General features: G+C 40.6%; 25 non-coding genes across 25 annotated transcripts; all 25 read right to left on the bottom strand.

Annotated features, from left to right (window-relative positions):
• Positions 1–1,466: 1,466 nt before the first annotated feature.
• On the bottom strand, positions 1,467–1,548 carry trnal-aag (transfer RNA leucine (anticodon AAG)). Its single transcript has one exon. It is a non-coding gene; the product is annotated as a tRNA-Leu (tRNA).
• Positions 1,549–1,805: 257 nt separating this feature from the next.
• On the bottom strand, positions 1,806–1,887 carry trnal-aag (transfer RNA leucine (anticodon AAG)). Its single transcript has one exon. It is a non-coding gene; the product is annotated as a tRNA-Leu (tRNA).
• Positions 1,888–2,145: 258 nt separating this feature from the next.
• On the bottom strand, positions 2,146–2,227 carry trnal-aag (transfer RNA leucine (anticodon AAG)). The gene has a single exon. It is a non-coding gene; the product is annotated as a tRNA-Leu (tRNA).
• Positions 2,228–2,484: 257 nt separating this feature from the next.
• Positions 2,485–2,566, bottom strand: trnal-aag (transfer RNA leucine (anticodon AAG)). Its single transcript has one exon. It is a non-coding gene; the product is annotated as a tRNA-Leu (tRNA).
• A 257-nt stretch (positions 2,567–2,823) lies between these two features.
• On the bottom strand, positions 2,824–2,905 carry trnal-aag (transfer RNA leucine (anticodon AAG)). The gene has a single exon. It is a non-coding gene; the product is annotated as a tRNA-Leu (tRNA).
• A 256-nt stretch (positions 2,906–3,161) lies between these two features.
• Positions 3,162–3,243, bottom strand: trnal-uag (transfer RNA leucine (anticodon UAG)). The gene has a single exon. It is a non-coding gene; the product is annotated as a tRNA-Leu (tRNA).
• A 258-nt stretch (positions 3,244–3,501) lies between these two features.
• On the bottom strand, positions 3,502–3,583 carry trnal-aag (transfer RNA leucine (anticodon AAG)). Its single transcript has one exon. It is a non-coding gene; the product is annotated as a tRNA-Leu (tRNA).
• Positions 3,584–10,318: 6,735 nt separating this feature from the next.
• On the bottom strand, positions 10,319–10,400 carry trnal-aag (transfer RNA leucine (anticodon AAG)). Its single transcript has one exon. It is a non-coding gene; the product is annotated as a tRNA-Leu (tRNA).
• Positions 10,401–10,656: 256 nt separating this feature from the next.
• On the bottom strand, positions 10,657–10,738 carry trnal-aag (transfer RNA leucine (anticodon AAG)). Its single transcript has one exon. It is a non-coding gene; the product is annotated as a tRNA-Leu (tRNA).
• A 257-nt stretch (positions 10,739–10,995) lies between these two features.
• Positions 10,996–11,077, bottom strand: trnal-aag (transfer RNA leucine (anticodon AAG)). The gene has a single exon. It is a non-coding gene; the product is annotated as a tRNA-Leu (tRNA).
• A 256-nt stretch (positions 11,078–11,333) lies between these two features.
• On the bottom strand, positions 11,334–11,415 carry trnal-aag (transfer RNA leucine (anticodon AAG)). The gene has a single exon. It is a non-coding gene; the product is annotated as a tRNA-Leu (tRNA).
• A 259-nt stretch (positions 11,416–11,674) lies between these two features.
• Positions 11,675–11,756, bottom strand: trnal-aag (transfer RNA leucine (anticodon AAG)). Its single transcript has one exon. It is a non-coding gene; the product is annotated as a tRNA-Leu (tRNA).
• Positions 11,757–12,011: 255 nt separating this feature from the next.
• Positions 12,012–12,093, bottom strand: trnal-aag (transfer RNA leucine (anticodon AAG)). The gene has a single exon. It is a non-coding gene; the product is annotated as a tRNA-Leu (tRNA).
• A 257-nt stretch (positions 12,094–12,350) lies between these two features.
• On the bottom strand, positions 12,351–12,432 carry trnal-aag (transfer RNA leucine (anticodon AAG)). Its single transcript has one exon. It is a non-coding gene; the product is annotated as a tRNA-Leu (tRNA).
• Positions 12,433–12,690: 258 nt separating this feature from the next.
• trnal-aag (transfer RNA leucine (anticodon AAG)) lies at positions 12,691–12,772 on the bottom strand. Its single transcript has one exon. It is a non-coding gene; the product is annotated as a tRNA-Leu (tRNA).
• Positions 12,773–13,029: 257 nt separating this feature from the next.
• trnal-aag (transfer RNA leucine (anticodon AAG)) lies at positions 13,030–13,111 on the bottom strand. Its single transcript has one exon. It is a non-coding gene; the product is annotated as a tRNA-Leu (tRNA).
• A 244-nt stretch (positions 13,112–13,355) lies between these two features.
• trnal-aag (transfer RNA leucine (anticodon AAG)) lies at positions 13,356–13,437 on the bottom strand. Its single transcript has one exon. It is a non-coding gene; the product is annotated as a tRNA-Leu (tRNA).
• A 256-nt stretch (positions 13,438–13,693) lies between these two features.
• trnal-aag (transfer RNA leucine (anticodon AAG)) lies at positions 13,694–13,775 on the bottom strand. The gene has a single exon. It is a non-coding gene; the product is annotated as a tRNA-Leu (tRNA).
• Positions 13,776–14,033: 258 nt separating this feature from the next.
• On the bottom strand, positions 14,034–14,115 carry trnal-aag (transfer RNA leucine (anticodon AAG)). Its single transcript has one exon. It is a non-coding gene; the product is annotated as a tRNA-Leu (tRNA).
• Positions 14,116–14,373: 258 nt separating this feature from the next.
• trnal-aag (transfer RNA leucine (anticodon AAG)) lies at positions 14,374–14,455 on the bottom strand. The gene has a single exon. It is a non-coding gene; the product is annotated as a tRNA-Leu (tRNA).
• A 256-nt stretch (positions 14,456–14,711) lies between these two features.
• On the bottom strand, positions 14,712–14,793 carry trnal-aag (transfer RNA leucine (anticodon AAG)). The gene has a single exon. It is a non-coding gene; the product is annotated as a tRNA-Leu (tRNA).
• A 584-nt stretch (positions 14,794–15,377) lies between these two features.
• On the bottom strand, positions 15,378–15,459 carry trnal-uag (transfer RNA leucine (anticodon UAG)). Its single transcript has one exon. It is a non-coding gene; the product is annotated as a tRNA-Leu (tRNA).
• Positions 15,460–15,715: 256 nt separating this feature from the next.
• trnal-aag (transfer RNA leucine (anticodon AAG)) lies at positions 15,716–15,797 on the bottom strand. Its single transcript has one exon. It is a non-coding gene; the product is annotated as a tRNA-Leu (tRNA).
• Positions 15,798–16,055: 258 nt separating this feature from the next.
• On the bottom strand, positions 16,056–16,137 carry trnal-aag (transfer RNA leucine (anticodon AAG)). Its single transcript has one exon. It is a non-coding gene; the product is annotated as a tRNA-Leu (tRNA).
• Positions 16,138–16,395: 258 nt separating this feature from the next.
• Positions 16,396–16,477, bottom strand: trnal-aag (transfer RNA leucine (anticodon AAG)). The gene has a single exon. It is a non-coding gene; the product is annotated as a tRNA-Leu (tRNA).
• Positions 16,478–16,526: the final 49 nt, after the last annotated feature.

Genomic DNA, 16,526 nt, shown 5'->3' on the forward strand with positions numbered 1-16,526 from the left:
CTTCTCTCTCCGGGTTCAGCCCAATATGGGGAAATACTCTCTTTGTGCCAGGGAATGCCGATGGAGGTTTTAGACTATGGGCGGAAAAGGGGGTGGGACAGTTAAAAGACATGTTTGGAAGTGATAATGAGAAGTTTTTATCATTTGAGGAACTTGTCAGTAAACACGAAATTCCTCGTAAACATATTTTTAAATACTTGCAACTCAGGAGCTTTGTAGGAGCGAACCAGGACCGACTCATGCTGGCCCCTCCTCTGTCCATATTGGAGAACGTTTTAATTAAAAACCCCTTTGGGAAGGGCATCATATCTGAATTCTATGATCTCCTGCTGGCGTTCTCCTCAGAATCCTCGAACTCTAGACTCAATGCTTGGAAAAATGACTTACAGGAAAATCTAACATTGGAACAGTGGAGCACAGCTTGTAAGGTGGCCCAAACACAGACGGGTAATACGCGTCTAAAGCTTCTGCAATACAAGTGGCGAATGAGAGTGTACATTACACCAGAAAAATTGAATAAACACGTGCACCAGATGTGGGGAAGGAAAAGGCACACTGTTTCATTGTATATGGTTGTGTCCAAGAATAAAGGAATTATGGGAAGAGGTTAGGGTAACAGTACAGAATATTTTGGCGATCAGCTTAAAGCTGGAACCAAAAATGTTCCTACTTGGCCTATATCCGGATGGACATAACATACAACGTTATAAACAAGTTTTTTTAGATATATGTTTACTCCAAGCAAAAAGAGTGATTGCCTTAACATGGAAAAAGCTGGGCAAACCTAGTATTGCACAGTGGTTTAGGGAACTTTCTTTATGTCTGCCTTTAGAAAAAATCACTTACATTCTTAAAGACAAACAAAAACTGTTCCAGAAGGTCTGGGGATGTTTTATAGAGTACACCAAGAACAACGACCTATCTCAATTTATGAACGAATCTGGGGCAGGATAATGCGATAATTCTATAATGTGCTACAATATGGTAAAATGTAAATGACTGTGATATCCTCTGTAGAAATACGGTCCTATTGCTGGAAAACTCGATGATTGCAGATGTATTAGAGTGCCCTTGTGGTATGTACCAATTTAATTTAGTGTTGCTACTTTTCTTTAATGTAAAGTAGTTGTCCTGTGTATATATGTATTGCTTTTGGCTCTATGTCTTCGTCCTATGTGATTTTTTGTAAACTGAAAATCAATAAACATATTTATAAAAAAAAAAATAGACCTAATCAAAAAATTACAGAAGAATGAGCTTGATAGCAACCAAAACTACATAAATCAAATTAGCCCGCCAGGCAGTGACAAGAAGTCAAGAGCCCAAATTCTCCAACATTTGGCAACTCATCCCAAAGCACACTGATCTTCAAGTTGAGGAACACCCAACTCAAGACTGAGTTTTTTTTTTAAATGTCTTCAGGTTGGGTGTGGTTTCCAAATATAACTTGATTCTTGTATATATAATGGCAGTGGTGGGATTTGAACCCACGCCTCCTGAGAGACTGGAGCCTTAATCCAGCGCCTTAGACCGCTCGGCCACACTACCTGTTGTCAATGAGTAAATAGACCTAATAAAAAAATCACAGAAGAATGAGCTTGATAGGAACCAAAACTACATAAATGAAATTAACCCGTCAGGCAGTGACAAGAAGTCAAGAGCCCAAATTCTCCAACATTTGGCAACTCATCCCAAAGCACACTGATCTTCAAGTTGAGTGACACCCAACTCAAGACTGAGTTTTTTTTTTAATGTCTTCAGGTTGGGTGTGGTTTCCAAATATCAATTGATTCTTATATATATAATGGCAATGGTGGGATTTGAACCCACGCCTCCTGAGAGACTGGAGCCTTAATCCAGCACCTTAGACCGCTCGGCCACACTACCTGTTGTCAATGAGTAAATAGACCTAATAAAAAAATCACAGATGAATGAGCTTGATAGGAACCAAAACTACATAAATCAAATTAGCCCGTCAGGCAGTGACAAGAAGTCAAGAGCCCAAATTCTCCAACATTTGGCAACTCATCCCAAAGCACACTGATCTTCAAGTTGAGTCACACCCAACTCAAGACTGAGTTTTTTTTTTAAATGTCTTCAGGTTGGGTGTGGTTTCCAAATATAACTTGATTCTTGTATATATAATGGCAGTGGTGGGCTTTGAACCCACGCCTCCTGAGAGACTGGAGCCTTAATCCAGCGCCTTAGACCGCTCGGCCACACTACCTGTTGTCAATGAGTAAATAGACCTAATAAAAAAATCACAGAAGAATGAGCTTGATAGGAACCAAAACTACATAAATGAAATTAGCCCGTCAGGCAGTGACAAGAAGTCAAGAGCCCAAATTCTCCAACATTTGGCAACTCATCCCAAAGCACACTGATCTTCAATTTGAGTCACACCCAAGTCAAGACTGAAGTTTTTGTAGACTGTCTTCAGGTTGGGTGTGTTTTCCAAATATCACTTGATTCTTGTATATATAATGGCAGTGGTGGGATTTGAACCCACGCCTCCTGAGAGACTGGAGCCTTAATCCAGCACCTTAGACCGCTCGGCCACACTACCTGTTGTCAATGAGTAAATAGACCAAATAAAAAAATCACAGATGAATGAGCTTGATAGGAACCAAAACTACATAAATCAAATTAGCCCGTCTGGCAGTGACAAGAAGTCAAGAGCCCAAATTCTCCAACATTTGGCAACTCATCCCAAAGCACACTGATCTTCAAGTTGAGTGACACCCAACTCAAGACTGAGTTTTTTTTTTAATGTCTTCAGGTTGGGTGTGGTTTCCAAATATCAATTGATTCTTATATATATAATGGCAGTGGTGGGATTTGAACCCACGCCTCCTGAGAGACTGGAGCCTTAATCCAGCACCTTAGACCGCTCGGCCACACTACCTGTTGTCAATGAGTAAATAGACCAAATAAAAAAATCACAGATGAATGAGCTTGATAGGAACCAAAACTACATAAATCAAATTAGCCCGTCAGGCAGTGACAAGAAGTCAAGAGCCCAAATTCTCCAACATTTGGCAACTCATCCCAAAGCACACTGATCTTCAATTTGAGTCACACCCAAGTCAAGACTGAAGTTTTTGTAGACTGTCTTCAGGTTGGGTGTGTTTTCAAATATCACTTGATTCTTGTATATATAATGGCAGTGGTGGGATTTTAACCCACGCCTCCTGAGAGACTGGAGCCTAAATCCAGCGCCTTAGACCGCTCGGCCACACAACCTGTTGTCAATGAGTAAATAGACCTAATCAAAAAATTACAGAAGAATGAGCTTGATAGCAACCAAAACTACATAAATCAAATTAGCCCGCCAGGCAGTGACAAGAAGTCAAGAGCCCAAATTCTCCAACATTTGGCAACTCATCCCAAAGCACACTGATCTTCAAGTTGAGGAACACCCAACTCAAGACTGAGTTTTTTTTTTTAATTTCTTCAGGTTGGGTGTGGTTTCCAAATATAACTTGATTCTTGTATATATAATGGCAGTGGTGGGATTTGAACCCACACCTCCTGAGAGACTGGAGCCTTATTCCAGCGCCTTAGACCGCTCGGCCACACTACCTGTTGTCAATGAGTAAATAGACCTAATAAAAAAATCACAGAAGAATGAGCTTGATAGGAACCAAAACTACATAAATCAAATTAGTCCGTCAGATAGTGACAAGAAGTCAAGAGTCCATATTATCCAACATTTGGCAACTCATCCCAAAGCACACTGATCTTCAAATTGAGTCACACCCAGCTCAAGACTGAGGTTTTTTTAAATGTCTTCAGGTTGGGTGTGGTTTCCAAATATCATTTAGTCATTTAGTATAATCACATAAATTCTGTGTTTTATATTCAACAATTCTGTGTTCTTTATTTATTGATTGTTCAATACCTGACAAGGCCGGAGATGAAATATCTACATACATCTATAAGAGTATAATACATTATGTATAATATCAGTTAAAATAAGTGCTTCAACATAGTTAACATTGCTGGAGGTATGCACAAATATTGATAGATGTCTTGTAATGCACTATTGAGGAACCTGCAACCCAAGTTTTTCATTCAGTGCAGAACTACACCACAGTTGTGTAGGCCTATATGATATGTCAATACACCTTAGAAAATCTTGAAATCTTGAAAGGGATGTGCAAAATAGTCATTACATACAGTCTTTAATTAACAATTAGTAGAGAATAACGAGTAATGAATATACTTTATAGGGATCGTATTAATATCTAATAATACAAATATTGAAATGCAATAACATGCTTTAACCACCAGGTGTCCCTTTATATCAACTGTGCACCTTTATGGTGTAAATACAGCCTATCTACCAATTGGATCAAATATAAAAGTGAGCCGAATTAGTGTTGATACTGCAAGGAGACGCATTGTGTGAAAAGAAATGTAAGATGTTGTTTAATGGCTGATATATTTATGATCCACGTCACGTTTTCAGTTCCTCATGTTTGTCTTCTCATCAGGGCTCTATAAATACAGAACTACGGCAGATATGTAATATGTAATGCAGCCGAACCGTGTATTACAATGCCGTTATGTGATGACTTTCAAAGAGAAAAGCAAGCACACTCGGAATAAGGTATTATTATTATTTCGGTCTGTTTCCGGTATTTGTTAATGACGATGTGCTCTGAGATGTGAGACTGGAATTGCACAGGGGGGAAATAACGTAGGCTATCTTTAGATGCGGATTTTGTTAAACTAATATGTTTAGGCTGTGGACCAACACTATACATTGACGGGGAAGGGGTAGCAATAAAGATAACACCATTAAACAGTTACACAACATAACAGAAATTATATCGATAGCAGCGTCCCTAGCAACCACCTTGGTAACAATGAAAACGTCACGATTTCCTGAAGTAATCTTCGTAATAACTAGCAAACTAAAGATCATGTACATCCACTGCACACATAATCTGAAATAACAACTCATATTTCTCGCATCAAATGACATCAAAACGCATTTTAATGGCCAAACTAACTTTAAAATAGTCATTTTACACCTAGAATAAAACGAAGTTCGGCCATGTTTTCTTTTTCTGCAGGGAGACATTTGAAGATCACGTGACATAAGAGGCTTCTCAATACTCAAATTTCCCCTCCTCAACTCCTCGACTCCTCGGTCCTCCGGTAGTGACCCGGAAATTAATTTCAGCGTGCCATTTTGAAGGACGTCTCATTTCTCTAAATGCACACCGAGGACCGAGGATCGAGCGTCGAGGAGGCTCTCTGGAGGAGCTATAACCGAGGATACACTGATGGTTCCTCCACGGGTCCTCCGCGGATGCATTTCCGGGAACGGTGGCGGCGTGACGCACGGCCGGACTTATCTCAGCCAATGACAGCTCTGCATGCATCCCCTGGATATTATTTTAGAAACTGCTCTCATCGCAACGCGATGTTTACAGAGAGAACAGCTGTGAGGCCCGTGCAGAAAGCAGAGCAGTGTGTAAAATATATATCACTCAGTATAACAGGCCTACTCTCTTTGCTTTAGTTTAGTAGATATCTACAAAGAGTCCATATTTTTCTAAGAACATTTAGTGCTTCACAATAAAATACACAACGGCTGTAGCCTGATTATGCTTTAGGAGCTGTAGGTGTTTTCATTTCATTTCAAACCTTTATTTAACCAGATTGGTCCCATTGAGATCATAGATCTCTTTTTCAAGGGAGACCTGCAGCATATAGGTCCCACATGAAACATAAAACAATAAGGACATTATACATTATATTTACAGGATACATAGTTATAGACATGTACAAGTGCCCATTGTATCAGCAAGCATTTCATTTACCCTAGCTTTAAAAACATGCAGAGGAATGAGATGCTCAGTTTCAATTCTTGCTGAAGATTGTTCCAAGCATGTGTGTGGTAGGCCTATAGTGTCGGTGCGTGTGGTACAGTGTGTAGGTGCGTGTGGTACAGTGTGTAGGTGTGTGTTGTACTGTGTGTAGGTGCGGCGGACAGACGGGTCTCAGTTGGTTTGATGTCCTTACTTTTAATACTTGCAAATACAACTTTTGGCCCGTAATTTCAATTCCCCATTTCAGCGACCAGAGAGAGGGGGGGGGGGGGAATATATCCAGTCTCTGATTGTGTTACGTTATTATGAGAGTGCTCTCATACTTTAAATTGCTTATATTTATATACATATATGTGTGTCTGTGTGTCCGCATCTGTAGCCTGGTATTGCCTCATTATACCGCACTCTCAATGAACTCAAAGTAAATATGTGGGGGAACAATGTGCAGCTGATCTAACAGAGATTATAAAATATGACGAAACACTCGACAGCTGATGCAGCTGTTGCCACGTAATAATGAACGGACGTCGCTTTAATATGACCGCTCAGAGGAGAGGAGTTCTCATTTCTTTAAACGTCTGCTGCTTCCCCTCCTCTCTCCTCGGTTCCCCTCCTCGGTCCTCCGCTCGCATCTCCTGTGGGCGGGTCTAAGTATCGAGGAGGGGAGTCGAGGAGGGGAGTCGAGGAGGGGAAATTTGAGTATTGAGAAGCCTCTATAGACGCCAGCCATCGGAATGAATGGTGAAAAAAACGGGGTTTGTCAAACAGAGCACATGGTGTAGGCCAAACGATAGCTGGGGATTCTGGGTAGTGTAGTGTCTTCTGCCATCCTTTACTCAGAAAACATATTTGTTTCTCCGAATCGAAGGGGAAAAATACAAAAGCATTGTACACAATTTAAACCAATCAATGTTGTGTAATTAACAAGGATAATCTGGTGTTTTTTAGTCGATGAGTAGTGCAGATATCACTGTAAAATCAATCGACAGTAAGAGGAGTACTTACTTCCGGGTGTAAAATTCTCCGTTATCCAATGGGAATGGATGCTCACATTGCCTTTAAGGGCAGCCGGCATAAACGAATGCCGTGCTTCCATGAGCGTCAAATCCCGACGCAGATGGGAATACATTGCAATCAGTTGAAAGCTATTTGCGTCCCTTTATGACGCTGAAGGAGCCTAGGAGCTTCACAATTGGACGCCACAGACACTGACCAAACGTCGCTATTGGACGCTTAGGGAGTGAGAGTGTGTTGGACTGGAGCCTTAATCCAGCGCCTTAGACCGCTCGGCCACACTACCTGTTGCCAATGAGTAAATAGACCTAATAAAAAAATCAACGAAGAATGAGCTTGATAGCAACCAAAACTACATAAATCAAATTAGCCTGCCAGGCCAACCTGATCTCACCAGAATGCGTGACTCCACCACGACTCCTTAACACCACAATGCGTGGTGGAGTCACGAACTTTGTTACATTTGCGTGTCGGCACCACGCAAACAACCCCAATGTAAAGTGAATGAGGCTCCTTTGTCGTGGTGCACACACGCATTTCTACAACGTGCATTGTGTGTAATGCAACTGTTCATTTTATTAAATTAGTTTGTTTTTAAGGAAGGCCAGAGCTTCAGCTGTGTCAAATAGATTGTTCCCGTTAGTTAACGTTATTTAAAAGATAATGATCATGTCTTGTATTACGAGCGTCCATTCCCATTGGATAACGGAGAATTTTACACCCGGAAGTAAGTAGCCTATTCTCCTTACTGTCGATTGATTTTACAGTGATATCTGCACTACTCATCGACTAAAAAACACCAAATTGTCCTTGTTAATTACACAACATTGATTGGTTTGAATTGTGTGCAATGCTTTTGTATTTTCCCCCTTCAATTCGGAGAAACAAATATTTTTTCGGAGTTTTTGGACGGCAGAAGACACTACACTACCCAGAATCCTCAGCTATCGTTTGGGACTACACCATGAACCCCGTGATCAGTCCTCAAGCTCTGTGATTGGTTGACCTCCAACTGCATTCCATATGAAAAAAAAGGTTTCGTAAAAGAGAAAATCATACTTTATTCAGCAGTGCTTGCTTTACTCTTTGAAAGTCATCACATGAATGCATTGTAATAAATGGTTTGGCTGCATTAAATATTACACATCTGTCTTAGTTCTTTATTTATCTACAGAGATCGGGCATCAGAATACACCGGAAACTATTCTTTTACCATTCTGTTTTAATTTCACAATAAAGTTAGTAGTAATATTTTGTTTTGATATTATTGTTTTTTATTAACTACTAGACGACTGGGTCATGTTAAGACCATCTTTTTTTGGTTGCTATGGGTTTTTTCCATCGCTTTTGTGTTACAAATATCAAAACAATAACAAAATAATATTCGTCGTAAACTAAACCGGAAACAGCAGTATATTTTATTTTGTTAACACTGTAAACTTGACAGCCTTTTAACCCAAACCACCTACTGGTTAAAGCACGTTATTGCACGTTTAGAGTAATTGCAATGCAGGAAGATTGTGTTGCTTTTGAATGACTGTTTAAAATGCCTTTTTCTTAATGTCTTTCATTTTTGTAACGCACTTTTGAATGTGTTATATTTTATGAAAACATTCAAATATTAAGAGTACATACAAAATAGTGGGAAAGTAGAAGGTCAATTATATAAATATAGAATAGAAAATATCAAGAAGATACTCAAATGATATCTAGAGTAAAACAGTTTAGTGCCTGATAGGAGGATGTGCTAACTAATAAGGCTTTAATTAAAGAAATGTGCAGAATACGACAGTGTAATGGTGGAAGTATACACACACATTGATAGATGTCTTGTAATGCACTGTTGATGAACCTGTGACCCAAGTTTTTCATTCATTGCATAACTACACTGTTGTGTATATGATATGTCAATAAACCTTAGAAAATCTTGAAATCTTGAAAGGGATGTGCAAAATAGCAATTATATACAGTCTTTAATGAACTATTAGAGAATAACGAGTAATGAATATGCTTTAAACAGATCTGCAGATAAATATTTAGTCTTCTCAAGCAACCAACTATCAAATATCTCGCCTGATTGTTGGCACTTGACAATCACCTTCACTGAATTTCATTCAGGTGTAACTAAAGTCTGATTTAAGGGTTGTTTATATTTCACATCATTAATCCAAATCTGTAAAGTAACTAAAATAAATGTAGTGGATTAAAAATACCAGGTTAACCTTAAAGAAAGCCCTCAGGATTATAAAAGACCACCATCACCCCAGCCACAAACGGTTCTGTCTGCTGCAGTCTGGCAGGCGGTACCGCAGCATCCGGACTAAAACCACCAGACACAGAGACAGCTTCATCCCACAGGCCAGAAGACTATTAAACACCTGAACTTAGAAATAACATTCATCTGGCTGCTACTTAGAAATTATTTATCTAATATATCATATTCCAATCACTTGTATATAGACTCTTATTGCACTATTTCACTATTTTTTCTGTGCATCTGTGTTATTGCGTAGCACTGTTGGAGGAGCCTGTGACCTAAGGGGGGGGGGGGGTAGGACACGTTCGATTCCTGTTTTGAATAGGGTGCCGTCGATGGGTTTCATTCCATTTCAAAGTCCTTTTGGACGCTCTGTGTAAACGTCGCGCATCCAATCACAGAGGTTGAGGACTGATCACGGGGTTTGTCAAGCTAAGCACATGGTGTAGTCCCAAACGATAGCTGAGGATTCTGGGTAGTGTAGTGTCTTCTGCCGTCCAAAAACTCCGAAAATATATTTGTTTCTCCGAATCGAAGGGGGAAAATACAAAAGCATTGCACACAATTCAAACCAATAAATGTTGTGTAATTAACAAGGACAATTTGGTGTTTTTTAGTCGATGAGTAGTGCAGATATCACTGTAAAATCAATCGACAGTAAAGAGAATAGGCTACTTACTTCCGGGTGTAAAATTCTCCGTTATCCAATGGGAATGGACGCTCGTAATACAATACAGGGGACATGATCATTATCTTTTAAATAACGTTAACTGAAGGGAACAATCTATTTGACACAGCTGAAGCTCTGGCCTTCCGTAAAAACTAACTAATTTAATAAAAATAACAGTTGCATTACACACAATGCACGTTGTAGAAATGCGTGTGTGCACCACGACAAAGGAGCCTCATTCACTTTACATTGGGGTTGTTTGCGTGGTGCCGACACGCAAATGTAACAAAGTTCGTGACTCCACCACGCATTGTGGTGTTATGGAGTCGTGGTGGAGTCACGCATTCTGGTGAGATCAGGTTGCGCCAGGCAGTGACAAGAAGTCAAGAATCCAAATTCTCCTACATTTGGCAACTCATCCCAAAGCACACTGATCTTCAAGTTGAGTCACACCCAACTCAAGACTGAGGTTTTTTTAGACTGTCTTCAGTTTGGGTGTGGTTTCCAAATATAACTTCATTCTTGTATATATAATGGCAGTGGTGGGATTTGAACCCACGCCTCCTGAGAGACTGGAGCCTTAATCCAGCACCTCAGACCGCTCGGCCACACTACCTGTTATCAATGAGTAAATAGACCTAATAAAAAAAAAGAAGAAGAATGAGCTTGATAGCAACCAAAACTACATAAATCAAATTAGCCCGTCAGGCAGTGACAATATGTCAAGAGTCCAAATTCTCCAACATTTGGCAACTCATCCCAAAGCACACTGATCTTCAACTTGAGTCACAGCCAACTCAAGGCTGAGTTTTTTTTAAATGTCATCAGGTTGGGTGTGGTTTCCAAATATCACTTGATTCTTATATATATAATGGCAGTGGTGGGATTTGAACCCACGCCTCCTGAGAGACTGGAGCCTTAATCCAGCACCTTAGACCGCTCGGCCACACTACCTGTTTTCAATGAGAAAATGCACCTAATAAAAAAATCACAGAAGAATGAGCTTGATAGCAACCAAAACTACATAAATCAAATTAGCCCGTCTGGCAGTGACAAGAAGTCAAGAGCCCAAATTCTCCAACATTTGGCAACTCATCCCAAAGCACACTGATCTTCAAGTTGAGTCACACCCAACTCAAGACTGAAGTTTTTTATAAATGTCTTCAGGTTGGGTGTGGTTTCCAAATATCACTTGATTCTTATATATATAATGGCAGTGGTGGGATTTGAACCCACGCCTCCTGAGAGACTGGAGCCTTAATCCAGCGCCTTAGACCGCTCGGCCACACTACCTGTTGTCAATGAGTAAATAGACCTAATAAAAAAATCACAGAAGAATGAGCTTGATAGCAACCAAAACTACATAAATCAAATTAGCCCGTCAGGCAGTGACAAGAAGTCAAGAGCCCAAATTCTCCAACATTTGGCAAATCATCCCAAAGCAAACTGATTTTGAAGTTGAGTCACACCCAACTCAAGACTGAGTTTTTTTTAAATGTCTTCAGGTTGGGTGTGGTTTCCAAATATCACTTGATTCTTATATATATAATGGCAGTGGTGGGATTTGAACCCACGCCTCCTGAGAGACTGGAGCCTTAATCCAGCGCCTTAGACCGCTCGGCCACACTACCTGTTGTCAATGAGTAAATAGCACCTAATAAAAAAATCACAGAAGAATGAGCTTGATAGCAACCAAAACTACATGAATCAAATTAGCCCGTCAGGCAGTGACAAGAAGTCAAGAGTCCAAATTCTCCAACATTTGGCAACTCATCCCAAAGCACACTGATCTTCAAGTTGAGTCACACCCAACTCAAGACTGAGGTTTTTTTTTAAATGTCTTCAGGTTGGGTGTGGTTTCCAAATATCACTTGATTCTTATATATATAATGGCAGTGGTGGGATTTGAACCCACGCCTCCTGAGAGACTGGAGCCTTAATCCAGCGCCTTAGACCGCTCGGCCACACTACCTGTTTTCAATGAGAAAATGCACCTAATAAAAAAATCACAGAAGAATGAGCTTGATAGCAACCAAAACTACATAAATCAAATTAGCCCGTCAGGCAGTGACAAGAAGTCAAGAGTCCAAATTCTCCAACATTTGGCAACTCATCCCAAAGCACACTGATCTTCAAGTTGAGTCACACCCAACTCAAGACTGAGTTTTTTTAAATGTCTTCAGGTTGGGTGTGGTTTCCAAATATCACTTGATTCTTATATATATAATGGCAGTGGTGGGATTTGAACCCACGCCTCCTGAGAGACTGGAGCCTTAATCCAGCGCCTTAGACCGCTCGGCCACACTACCTGTTGTCAATGAGTAAATAGACCTAATAAAAAAATCACAGAAGAATGAGCTTGATAGCAACCAAAACTACATAAATCAAATTAGCCCGTCAGGCAGTGACAAGAAGTCAAGAGTCCAAATTCTCCAACATTTGGCAACTCATCCCAAAGCACACTGATCTTCAAGTTGAGTCACACCCAACTCAAGACTGAGGTTTTTTTTAAATGTCTTCAGGTTGGGTGTGGTTTCCAAATATAACTTGATTCTTATATATATAATGGCAGTGGTGGGATTTGAACCCACGCCTCCTGAGAGACTGGAGCCTTAATCCAGCGCCTTAGACCGCTCGGCCACACTACCTGTTGTCAATGAGTAAATAGACCTAATAAAAAAATCACAGAAGAATGAGCTTGATAGCAACCAAAACTACATGAATCAAATTAGCCCGTCAGGCAGTGACAAGAAGTCAAGAGTCCAAATTCTCCAACATTTGGCAACTCATCCCAAAGCACACTGATCTTCAAGTTGAGTCACACCCAACTCAAGACTGAGGTTTTTTTTTAAATGTCTTCAGGTTGGGTGTGGTTTCCAAATATCACTTGATTCTTATATATATAATGGCAGTGGTGGGATTTGAACCCACGCCTCCTGAGAGACTGGAGCCTTAATCCAGCGCCTTAGACCGCTCGGCCACACTACCTGTTTTCAATGAGAAAATGCACCTAATAAAAAAATCACAGAAGAATGAGCTTGATAGCAACCAAAACTACATAAATCAAATTAGCCCGTCAGGCAGTGACAAGAAGTCAAGAGTCCAAATTCTCCAACATTTGGCAACTCATCCCAAAGCACACTGATCTTCAAGTTGAGTCACACCCAACTCAAGACTGAGTTTTTTTATAAATGTCTTCAGGTTGGGTGTGGTTTCCAAATATCACTTGATTCTTATATATATAATGGCAGTGGTGGGATTTGAACCCACGCCTCCTGAGAGACTGGAGCCTTAATCCAGCGCCTTAGACCGCTCGGCCACACTACCTGTTTTCAATGAGAAAATGCACCTAATAAAAAAATGACAGAAGAATGAGCTTGATAGCAACCAAAACTACATAAATCAAATTAGCCCGTCAGGCAGTGCAAATTCTCCAACATTTGGCAACTCATCCCAAAGCACACTGATCTTCAAGTTGAGTCACACCCAACTCAAGACTGAGGTTTTTTTTTTTTAAATGTCTTCAGGTTGGGTGTGGTTTCCAAATATCACTTGATTCTTATATATATAATGGCAGTGGTGGGATTTGAACCCACGCCTCCTGAGAGACTGGAGCCTTAATCCAGCGCCTTAGACCGCTCGGCCACACTACCTGTTGTCAATGAGAAAATGCACCTAATAAAAAAATCACAGAAGAATGAGCTTGATAGCAACCAAAACTACATAAATCAAATTAGCCCGTCAGGCAGTGACAAGAAGTCAAGAGTCCAAATTCTCCAACATTTGGCAACTCATCCCAAAGCACACTGATCTTCAAGTTGAGTCACACCCAACTCAAGACTGAGTTTTTTTTAAATGTCTTCAGGTTGGGTGTGGTTTCCAAATATCACTTGATTCTTATATATATAATGGCAGTGGTGGGATTTGAACCCACGCCTCCTGAGAGACTGGAGCCTTAATCCAGCGCCTTAGACCGCTCGGCCACACTACCTGTTGTCAATGAGTAAATAGACCTAATAAAAAAATCACAGAAGAATGAGCTTGATAGCAACCAAAACTACATAAATCAAATTAGCCCGTCAGGCAGTGACAAGAAGTCAAGAGCCCAAATTCTCCAACATTTGGCAACTCATCCCAAAGCACACTGATCTTCAAGTTGAGTCACACCCAACTCAAGACTGAGGTTTTTTTTAGACTGTCTTCAGGTTGGGTGTGGTTTCCAAATATAACTTGATTCTTATATATATAATGGCAGTGGTGGGATTTGAACCCACGCCTCCTGAGAGACTGGAGCCTTAATCCAGCGCCTTAGACCGCTCGGCCACACTACCTGTTGTCAATGAGTAAATGCACCTAATAAAAAAATCACAGAAGAATGAGCTTGATAGCAACCAAAACTACATGAATCAAATTAGCCCGTCAGGCAGTGACAAGAAGTCAAGAGCCCAAATTCTCCAACATTTGGCAACTCATCCCAAAGCACACTGATCTTCAAGTTGAGTCACACCCAACTCAAGACTGAGGTTTTTTTTTAAATGTCTTCAGGTTGGGTGTGGTTTCCAAATATCACTTGATTCTTATATATATAATGGCAGTGGTGGGATTTGAACCCACGCCTCCTGAGAGACTGGAGCCTTAATCCAGCGCCTTAGACCGCTCGGCCACACTACCTGTTGTCAATGAGTAAATAGACCTAATAAAAAAATCACAGAAGAATGAGCTTGATAGCAACCAAAACTACATAAATCAAATTAGCCCGTCAGGCAGTGACAAGAAGTCAAGAGCCCAAATTCTCCAACATTTGGCAAATCATCCCAAAGCAAACTGATTTTGAAGTTGAGTCACACCCAACTCAAGACTGAGTTTTTTTTAAATGTCTTCAGGTTGGGTGTGGTTTCCAAATATCACTTGATTCTTATATATATAATGGCAGTGGTGGGATTTGAACCCACGCCTCCTGAGAGACTGGAGCCTTAATCCAGCGCCTTAGACCGCTCGGCCACACTACCTGTTGTCAATGAGTAAATAGACCTAATAAAAAAATCACAGAAGAATGAGCTTGATAGCAACCAAAACTACATAAATCAAATTAGCCCGTCAGGCAGTGACAAGAAGTCAAGAGTCCAAATTCTCCAACATTTGGCAACTCATCCCAAAGCACACTGATCTTCAAGTTGAGTCACACCCAACTCAAGACTGAGGTTTTTTTTAAATGTCTTCAGGTTGGGTGTGGTTTCCAAATATCACTTGATTCTTATATATAATGGCAGTGGTGAGATTTGAACCCACGCCTCCTGAGAGACTGGAGCCTAAATCCAGCGCCTTAGGCCACACTACCTCTTGTCAATGAGTAAATAGACCTAATAAAAAAATCACAGAAGAATGAGCTTGATAGCAACCAAAACTACATAAATCAAATTAGCCCGTCAGGCAGTGACAAGAAGTCAAGAGCCCAAATTCTCCAACATTTGGCAACTCATCCCAAAGCACACTGATCTTCAAGTTGAGTCACACCCAACTCAAGACTGAGGTTTTTTTTAAATGTCTTCAGGTTGGGTGTGGTTTCCAAATATCACTTGATTCTTATATATAATGGCAGTGGTGAGATTTGAACCCACGCCTCCTGAGAGACTGGAGCCTAAATCCAGCGCCTTAGACCGCTCGGCCACACTACCTCTTGTCAATGAGTAAATAGACCTAATAAAAAAATCACAGAAGAATGAGCTTGATAGCAACCAAAACTACATGAATCAAATTAGCCCGTCAGGCAGTGACAAGAAGTCAAGAGCCCAAATTCTCCAACATTTGGCAAATCATCCCAAAGCGAACTGATTTTGAAGTTGAGTCACACCCAACTCAAGACTGAGTTTTTTTTAAATGTCTTCAGGTTGGGTGTGGTTTCCAAATATCACTTGATTCTTATATATATAATGGCAGTGGTGGGATTTGAACCCACGCCTCCTGAGAGACTGGAGCCTTAATCCAGCGCCTTAGACCGCTCGGCCACACTACCTGTTGTCAATGAGTAAATAGCACCTAATAAAAAAATCACAGAAGAATGAGCTTGATAGCAACCAAAACTACATAAATCAAATTAGCCCGTCAGGCAGTGACAAGAAGTCAAGAGTCCAAATTCTCCAACATTTGGCAACTCATCCCAAAGCACACTGATCTTCAAGTTGAGTCACACCCAACTCAAGGCTGAGTTTTTTTTTAAATGTCTTCAGGTTGGGTGTGGTTTCCAAATATCACTTGATTCTTATATATATAATGGCAGTGGTGGGATTTGAACCCACGCCTCCTGAGAGACTGGAGCCTTAATCCAGCGCCTTAGACCGCTCGGCCACACTACCTGTTGTCAATGAGTAAATAGCACCTAATAAAAAAATCACAGAAGAATGAGCTTGATAGCAACCAAAACTACATAATCAAATTAGCCCGTCAGGCAGTGACAAGAAGTCAAGAGTCCAAATTCTCCAACATTTGGCAACTCATCCCAAAGCACACTGATCTTCAAGTTGAGTCACACCCAACTCAAGGCTGAGTTTTTTTTTTAAATGTCTTCAGGTTGGGTGTGGTTTCCAAATATCACTTGATTCTTATATATATAATGGCAGTGGTGGGATTTGAACCCACGCCTCCTGAGAGACTGGAGCCTTAATCCAGCGCCTTAGACCGCTCGGCCACACTACCTGTTGTCAATGAGAAAATGCACCTAATAAAAAAATCACAGAAGAATGAG

This window comes from Pseudochaenichthys georgianus, chromosome 10 (assembly GCF_902827115.2).
Source record: "Pseudochaenichthys georgianus chromosome 10, fPseGeo1.2, whole genome shotgun sequence".
Taxonomy (NCBI): Eukaryota; Metazoa; Chordata; class Actinopteri; order Perciformes; family Channichthyidae; genus Pseudochaenichthys; species Pseudochaenichthys georgianus.